The 9,476-nt window shown below is 38.0% G+C and overlaps 1 long non-coding RNA gene across 1 annotated transcript; it reads left to right on the top strand.

Annotated features, from left to right (window-relative positions):
- The first annotated feature begins 2,764 nt into the window (after positions 1 to 2,764).
- Positions 2,765 to 9,212, top strand: LOC122446718. Its single transcript, XR_006270984.1, has 3 exons — positions 2,765 to 2,846; positions 6,273 to 6,403; positions 8,915 to 9,212. It is a non-coding gene; the product is annotated as an uncharacterized LOC122446718 (long non-coding RNA).
- The last annotated feature ends 264 nt before the right edge of the window (positions 9,213 to 9,476 follow it).

Genomic DNA, 9,476 nt, shown 5'->3' with positions numbered 1-9,476 from the left:
TTAGACCCTAACAGCCATCTGACTTGATCTGGACATTTTCAGTTGTGGTCTCAACTATTCTACTTCTTTTACCACTGCCCATGCTACTTCACAGACCATTAGTAAGTTATTATCAGAGTGGATCACCTACTTCACATGCTTAATCAATCAGCCACTGGTGGACTACTGTATGATGGCTGAATGCCCTGCAAAAGAAGGTGTACTCCAAGTCAAAGGGGGAAGAGCTTGACTATCTTCTCACTCCCCCATTTTAAATCTGATCTCTTGCCATGTATCTGGAAGAACTCACAGGAAACTAAGAGTTCTGGAATTGAAGGGGTCTGGCTAGAGGAACTGAAATCCAGCTCAGAGTTCAGACATTTCCTGGCAACAGCAGTGGGCAGCAGAGAGCTGCAGCTTAGGGAGGCTATTGTGGACTGAGGAAAGATGGAAGAACTCACCACATGAAAGCCATACACAAGGCTGCAGCCAAGAGTCAACAGCTAAGGAAGATGAAGGACCATCTATCCTTAAAATGGAATAGGAAGCCACATGGAAGCATGGAAAACAAAAGAATCAAAGATGGAAGATGAAAGCCTTTATGACAGTGCTATCCAACAAAAACATAATGCAAGCCTTAAAGATGAGCCACATGTTTCTTTGCATTTTCTAGTTACCATATTATAAGAAAGTAAAAGGAAACAGATGAAACTAATATAACACTATATGTTCTCTAACTCAATTATATTCTAATATTATTACAATGTCAACATGTGATCAACATAAAAATTATTAATGAGATATTTAACGATCTCATTTTCATACCAGTCTTCAAAATCTAGAGTATTTTATTCTGATGGCATATTTCAGTTCGAACTAGCTACCTTTTCACGTGTTCAAAAACCGTATGTGGATAGAACTTCCAGGTCAGGGCAGATCTAAGTTAACGCCAGAAAAGAGATGGAAGCAGAACTGGTTGGGGAAAGGTAAATCAGAAAGCAGGTGCACAGGTAGTCCAGAATGGCAGTGGAACTCTTGATGAGGTGACAGTTTTAAGTTTCACTCACCTAAGATTTTGCCTTTTATAATTTATTACAATGAATTTTATAATAAAAACTATTTTATTCATTTAAAGTTTTTATTCTAAAAATGTATTATTATAAAAAAAAACTCTTTAAAGGATGCAGGTAGGAGGTATAGGGTAGCAGAGTTGGAAAGTTTCTTGGAGACTATATATCTGATTTCAAATTCGCAATTTGTTTTCAACTCCTGAATGAACTATGATCAATTGACAGAAGCTGCCCAGAACACTGTATTGAGTCAGATTCTGAGGTTATATATTGGCTCAGTAGGAAAGATTGCTTGCCAGGCATGTGGGGCATATTTGCCATCCTTGCTGTAGCAAGAAGATCTCCAGGTTCTGGAGACCTAGGGGGAACTGTGAATTGTTGAACATTACTGAGCTCAGTTTCTTCATTTGTAGAATATGGATAACCGTCCATGCTATTCAGGATAACTTGGGGCTCAAAATGACATAATGCACATCAAGGGCTTGGTACATCGTTGTTCAATAAATGCTGATTTCCTTCTTGCTTTCTGCTTTACTGTGTAATCAATATTTGTTGAGGGACTGGTTTGTGCTCAGTAATGTCCTATAAAATCTGAGAATTATGATATGAAAATACTCCTTACCTGTGAGAAGCTAGGTTTAAAAAATCAAATATTATATAGTGAACAGTCTAGTGTAATACATATTTGCATGCCACCTTATGGTTCAGAATATGTGTTATTACTGTTAAAAAGAAAAGACAAGGGAATCAGGGAAGGTTTTGCAAAGGTTGTAGATCTTGAGTTAAACAGATACATAAAATTATTCATGCTTTTCACAAGAAATAGACCATTTTAAAGGACAGAGACTTAGAACTCTCAAATTAATTCCCAAAGTGAACTCTTCAGCTAATCAATTCAACCCCAATCGATGACCACATTTTTGAGTTGTGGCTTATGTTAATGAGTTAATGGGAGTATTATGCCATCTTACAATCGGCTATGGATATCACCGTGTTTAGCTTCATGGTCGTTGACTGTTAAAAGTCAAAACTGAAACTTTCTACCATGTTTTAAAATTTACAGACATATACAAGGGCTAATGGTTTCAATACAAATTGTCTCCTCTGATAACCTACTCCTGCTGAAATTCCACTGAAGGTGAGAGACTGGCACCAGAGCAGTAGTTTAATCCATTTCAACATTTCACCTGCTTTAGTTCCTTCATCTTTAATTCTGAATCATTTAATTTCTTTCCTGCAGCCAAAATGAGTCTTTGAACTTGGCAGTCTTTAATCAGAAGATTCATTATTCTAGAAACATGCCTAGTTTTATGATTAAAATAAGTCAGGCTGCACACATTTTATTTTTTCCTGTGAGGCTCAGAAGCAGGAGTAACAAAATGTCAAAAGTTTGCTTCTTTTAACAAATATGGAAGCCAGCTACTGTGAGCCCTGAAGCTGTCAGAGGAATTCCACACTTAATGAATTTATACATTACATTTTTTTTTTTTCAGGTACAGAGAGATTCTAGGGGAACTTTGGAATTCTGCTGTTCTAAAGGCTTCTCTAGCTAGATTTATTATTGTTTACAAATTTTAAAAATTTGTGTTCATTTTACTTTGTGACCCAAGCAAACACACATCCATATAGTTAATGTTCACAATCCAACATCAGCGTTTTCGTCCTGTGATGCATATACTCACTGTTTTTCTACTCCTTTCTCTTCTAATAGGTTTTCTAAAGAATGAAACTGAGTTCACAATACATTAAATGGTGATGGCCTGGAATCTGAAGATGCTGCTCGAGATGATCCCTCAGGTTCCATCTATGTAATGGTTTTTGAAAGATATAAAGTCACTGTACATAGATAGCAGAGTGTGTGTGTCAGTCATCAGTCATGTCTGACTACTTGCGACCCCCTGGACTGTAGCCCACCAAGGCTCCTCTGTCCATGGAATTCTCCAGGCAAGAATACTGGAGTGGGTAGCCATTCCCTTCTCCAGGGGATCTTCCCGTTCCAGGGATCAAACCCTCGTCTCCTGCATTGCAGGCAGATTCTTTACCATCTGAGCCACCAGGGAAGCCCTTAGACAGCAGAAACCTAGATTAAAAGTTGAAACTTACACTATTTGGCAGTGAAGGAGCATCATGGCTTCCCACCATTAGAGGAAGGCGTTTAGATATGGCATAGGAGGGAGTTAAGACAGGATCTGCCTGATCCAAAATCTCAGATCTGTAGTCTCAGTCTACAGATTCTAGGTTTCCAAAGGTCAAGAGGAACTTGCATTGAAGATAATTGTTTCCAATCATTGTGTACTATATGCTATAAGGCATATTAAGAAAATTCTATTTTTTAAATTAGCTGATCTCTCTGACATATCACTAAGGGAAAAAAACAATCCCATAATAAAATAGTATATGCAATATGACCCTGTTTGTGGAAAACAGACATATATATGCATAGAAAAAAAGATTTGTATTTTTGTGTATGTACATATGTGTGTATATGTCTGAGATTTTATTCTTGGCTTACTTTTTTTCCTGAGAAAAACTATTATTACTAAAAACATATTTGCATGTGTTCTAATAGCACAATCTAGTCCCAAGCTCCTGACATCCTGTGACGTTCTCTGAGGAGTACAAAGGAGGCCTAGACTGTCTAAATGGTGCTTCTGTTTCGTCAGTCGCACCATGTAGACAACTGTTCATCTCCGTCAATGGACATGACAACAAGGCATAATGAAAAGAACTAAGTTGTAATTCTGTTTTTAAATGTGACCAGTTGTGAACTCTGAAAATGTGGGCCTCACCCCACTCCCAACCTTGCTTATAGGTAGTAAAAGACTGGCCCTTTCCTATCTGGTTCCCTGGTGCTCACCAGCAAAAAAACTGTCCAGGATTTGGGCATTTTATCTTTAGTCATGGACTTGGGTAAAACTAAGTGACCTTTGTGGGGTCGAATCTTGACCCTTACCTCATTAGCATCTTGTACTCATTTCTGATTTATGAGTTAGTAGGAATAGCTCTGTGAACAAGCTAGCACAGATAACTAATCTTTATTCTTGCTTATTTAGTGTTAGAATCTGGTAAGGTTGTACAGTGGGATAATTTCAATTCAAAACACCAAGGGTTTTGACAAGGTTATTATAATCCACAAACTAGGTGTAGTTGAATTTTGACAAATCTAATCTATTTTCTTCTAGTTTTTCTATGCAACATCTTATAACATTAGCTTTGGATGACTGACATGGCAAGCAGCTGCTAATATATTCTTGTCATGTCCCTATCTGTTTAGAGAGTCTTTAACATACAGCTGTTTGACACAAAACAAGTAAATGCCTCTGCTGAAACTATGACACAGTGACTTAACAGAATCTCTCCAGGGAATCTTTCATGCTATGCTCTTGATGTAATGCTCCATATTGGTTCCTTGGGTGTCGTTAGAGTTTATTATGTCAATTGGTATATAGAAATCACAAAACATACTGGCTCAAATGAACACAGTAAAAAGAGGTATTGATGATTCCCAGGGACTTTACTGAGTGTGAGTGCTTGAACAGGATGCCTTGTAGGTAAGTGGCAGTGTGTGAAACTGAAATGACCTTTATCTGTCCCCCCACTGCCTTATGACAACAAGGTGCCTGCATCTTGCAGTTCTGTTACTGAGGTGCTATACATCTCCATTTAGTATAGCTATTGCGTATCATTCTTCTCATGTTTATACTAAGATGGCAACTGCTTCCTCAACAGCAATGACCTTGGTATTTTTAAAGCAGTGCCTGGTAGCATGCCTTGCATAAACTTGAACTTCCATTAAGAAGTTGTTGGCATTTCTTCTCATCCTCTGTGTGAGGCTTTTCCCTGGGGAGAAAGTCTGAGCTCTGAGTTGATTCCTTTCGCCAGCACGCACAGGCAGGCTCCTTTTCGACCACCTTGCACAGGCAGGCTCCTTTTCGACCACTTGGCAGTGTTATTAATGCTTTGACTTAAACACATACTGATTTATGTGTTTAAATTCGCATGTTTGGGGTTTACAGCAAAAATGAAAAAAATATAAATGAGAATACAAATTATCATCAGAGAAATAAAGTAGAAATTTTAAACTATGAGGAACATTTTCATGGTTTTATCCAATCATAAAATAGAAATGAGAATACAGATTATCAGCAGGAAAATAAGACAAAGTAGAAATTTAAAACTATAAGCTGTATTTTCTTTCCCCCAGATCTTTAACCTTTTTGGTTTTCTTTAACCTCTTTTAGAATCTAATAATAGCTGTAAAAAAAAAAAGGAACACACAGAACAATTGTTCTCAACAATTTTAGGTTATCTTGGATTCTCTGAAATCCAAGTTCAGACCAATAAAAGTGCACTGGACCCACATTAATACCCTTGCTCACTCAAAACTATAATGAAGTACCACCTGACACCAGTCAAAATGGCCATGATTAAGGTCTACAGATAATAAATGTTGGAGAGTATGTGGGAAAAAGTGAACCTTCTACATAATTTATGGAAATATAAATTTGTGCAGCTACTATGGAACACAGTTCAGAAGTACTTCAAAAAAACTAAAAACAAAGTTGATATGTGATCCAGCAATCCCACTTCTGGATATATATACAGGTAAAACTATAATTCAAAGAGATACAGGCACATCTAAGTTCATAGCAGCACTTATTCACAAAAGTCAATACATGGAAACAATCTAAATGTTCATTGAGAGATGAATGAATAAAGAAGATTTGATACACAGATACAATGGAATACAACTCAACCATAAAAAGAATGAAAGAATACCATTCGCAGCAACATGGATGCAACTAAAAATGATCATACAAAGTGATATGTCAGAAAGAGAAACACAAATAGCATATCATCTCATTTATATGTAGAATCTAATATATGATACAAATGCACTTATCTACAAAATAGAGACAGACTCACAGACATAGGGATCATATTTGTGGTTACCAAGAGGGGGAGGGGATAGGGAAGGGGAAGATTGGGAGTCTGGGATTACCAGATGTGAACTAGTGCATATAGGATGGGTACATAACAAGGTTCTACTATATAGCACAGAAGACTATATTTAATATCTTGTGATAAATTATAATGGAAAATAATATGAAAAAGAATCACTGGACTGTACAGCAGAAAGTAACACAACATTGTAAATCAACCATACTTAAATAATTTTAAAAAAAAAAGACCCTTGCTTAAGGATTTTTTTTTTTTTTGCAGGATATGCTGAGATAAGCAGATGCTGCAGAATGTCCTGCAGGAACATTCCTTAGGACATGGGGTTATTGGTGATAAAGAGGACTGAAGTTATATTTAAGAAATACATGCAGTGACTCAGATCCTTATCCAAGGTGAATATATGCTATTTCCTAATTTGGGTCAAACGGCTATTGGCCTTGGTGATTTATTTGCTGAATTGAGGCAGGGGTGCTTCACTGATGAACCACAATATGGGTGGTGGAAGTGACTGTAAACAATTGAAAACTTACAGAATGTTGAAACTTTTCTCCCCTGGTCTCTTTACACACAGCAGGTCCAGTCTTTCCTTTCTCCATGGTTGCTGATTTCCCTAAATTAGTATTGCTTTTCAGTTACTAAGTCGTGTTCGACTCTTTGTGACCCCATGGACTGCAGCTCGCCCGGCTTCCTTGTCCTTCACTATTTCCTGGAGTTTACTCAAGTGCATATCCATTGTGTTGACAATGCCATCCAATCATCTCATCATCTATCTCCCTGTTCTCCTCCTGCCCTCAATCCTTCCTAGCATCAGGGTCTTTTCCAATGAGTTGGCACGTCACATCAGGTGGCCAAAGCATTGGAGCATTAACTTCAGCATCAGTCCTTTAAATGTTTATTCAGGGTTGATTTCCTTTAGGATTGACTAGTTTGATCTCTTTGCTGTCCAAGGGACTCTCAAGAGTCTTCTCTACAACCGCAATTCAAAAGCATCAATCCTTCTTTATGGTCCAACTCTCACATCCATACATGACTACTGGAAAAACCATAGCTCTGTCTATACAGACATTTGTCTTCAAAGTGATGTTTCTGCTTTTCAGTACACTGTCTAGGTTTGTCTTTCCTTTCCTTCCAAGGAGCAAGAATCTTGTAATTTCATGGCTGTAGTCACCATCCACAGTGAGTTTGGAGCCCAAGAAAATAAAGCCTGTCATTGCTTCTTTTCCCCCTTCTATTTGCCATGAAGGGATGGAACTAGATGCCATGATCTTAGACTTTTTGAGTGCTGAGTTTTAAGCCAGATTTTTCACTCTCCTCTTTCACCCTCATCAAGAGGCTCTTTAGTTTCTCTTCATTTTCTGTCATTGCTGCTGCTGCTAAGTCGCTTCATTCATGTCTGACTCTGTGCGACCCCATAGACGGCAGCCCACTAGGCTCTGCAGTCTCTGGGATTCTCCAGGCGAGAACACTGGAGTGGGTTGCCATTTCCTTCTCCAATGCATGAAAGTGAAAAGTGAAAGTGAAGTCGCTCAGTCGTGTCTGACTCTTAGCGACCCCATGGACCGCAGCCTACCAGGCTCCTCTGTCCATGGGATTTTCCAGGCAAGAGTACTGGGGTGGGGTGCCATTGCCTTCTCCTTTTCTGTCATTAGAGTGATATCATCTGCATATCTGAGGTTGTTGATATTTCTCCCAGCAATCTTCATTCCAGCTTGTAATATATCCAGCCCACTATTTCTCCTGATGTACTCTACACATAAGTTAAATAAGCAGAGTGACAATATACAGCCTTGACAAACTCTTTTCTCAATTTCAAACCAATTCGTTGTTCCATGTCCAGTTCTAAATCAGTGTTAAAAATGTTTTAATTTCATGTCCTCCAAAATGCAACCTCCCAAATTTAGGATGAGAGAAGAACCTTAGTTTTGTGGTGAAAAGAGAAACTTTCACTTCCTACTCTCTCCTAATGCCCACATATTGGAAAACAGGATGTAGAATAAGAACTATTTGGATAGTAAAAAGATCACAGGCTTTAATGCTAGAGTTAGTTTTAAATCCCAATCTCACTGTGTACTAATTGTGTGACTTTGGTCAATGTCATGGAACATCTCTGAACCTTATGAAATAATACAGGTGAATGCCTATATGGAGTCCAATGTATGATTATTTCCCAGTTTTCCCATGGGCTTCCCAGGTGACTCAGTGGTAAAGAATTCACCTGCCAGTGCAGGAGATTCAAGAGACAATGGTTCAACCCCTGGGTCAGGAAGATCTCCTGGAGGAAGAAATGGCAACCCCCACCAGTATTCTTGCCTGGGAAATTTCACAGACAGAGGAGCCTGGCAGGTTACAGTCCATGGGGTTACAAAGAGTCGGACATGACTTAGAGACTAAGCAAGAACAGCTTTCCTATTCTTTCTTATCCCATCCCCTTTGAAGGTTTAGGGTAATTCACTGTCAAGGGAAAATAACTGACTGATTGATTCTTTCAGTCATCTATTTATTCATTCATTTATTTAATTCTGTAAATAGGCTTTGAATATTTACATGCATTAGGTGCTAAAGAGAAGCAAACAAGTCATGGTTTCTGTTCTCAAAAGAATTAACTGTATCTTGAGGATATAATTACACAAGCTTCACTAGTAGGTCAATGGTGAAGAATCCATGTGTCAATGCAGGATACATGGGTTTGATCCCTGGGTCAGGAAGATCCTGTGGAGAAGGAAATGGCAACTGACTTCAGTATTCTGGTCTGGGAAATGCCATAGACAGAGAAGCCTGACAGGCTACAAAAAAGAGTCTGACATGACTTAGCAACTAAACAACAAACCTGGTTACACATAACTAACCCTAGTTAGAATGTGATAGTTTCCTTAATTGGATCTACTATGCTCTTTCCCTTGCAGGAGGTCCTTCCTACATTTTTGTAGCTAGCATTTAAGAAAAAAGCAAGAAGGGAACTTTCAAATTGTATCTCAATCCTACCACATGGAAAAGGAAAAGGCATCAACAAATCCGGACACATATCCAGTGACTGGATACCCTGGTTCCAGAACTGAGATACTCCATGCCGTGCGGCCAAGAAAAGATACTCCTTTTTTTGTTCAATGGTTTCCTGGTAAGTATTTAGATACAAGTGAAGAACATTAATTTAGAACTTAGGGTTTCCTTTTAGTGTATGTTAATTTTTTTAGGCATCTAAATTAAAAGAAGTTACATATATTATATATATTCCATGGAGAACAGAGTACATTACTTTCAAAGACTTTAGTTGCCACTACATACACATATATATTTTTTTAAAAAGACTCATGAGTAACATCTTTTATATTTTTAAATGTTAATCTCAATTCATATAGCTTGCATTTGAAATGAGAAAATTATAAAAACCCTCAAGACCTGCTCCAGAGAACATGGGGTTTAAAATGTCAATGGAAATTAATCGAGATGGTTTGATTTTTAACTGTG

This window comes from Cervus canadensis, chromosome 8, assembly GCF_019320065.1.
Source record: "Cervus canadensis isolate Bull #8, Minnesota chromosome 8, ASM1932006v1, whole genome shotgun sequence".
NCBI lineage: Eukaryota > Metazoa > Chordata > Mammalia > Artiodactyla > Cervidae > Cervus > Cervus canadensis.
Note: the sequence above shows the minus strand (reverse complement) of the source record. Positions and strands in the feature narration are given on the sequence as shown.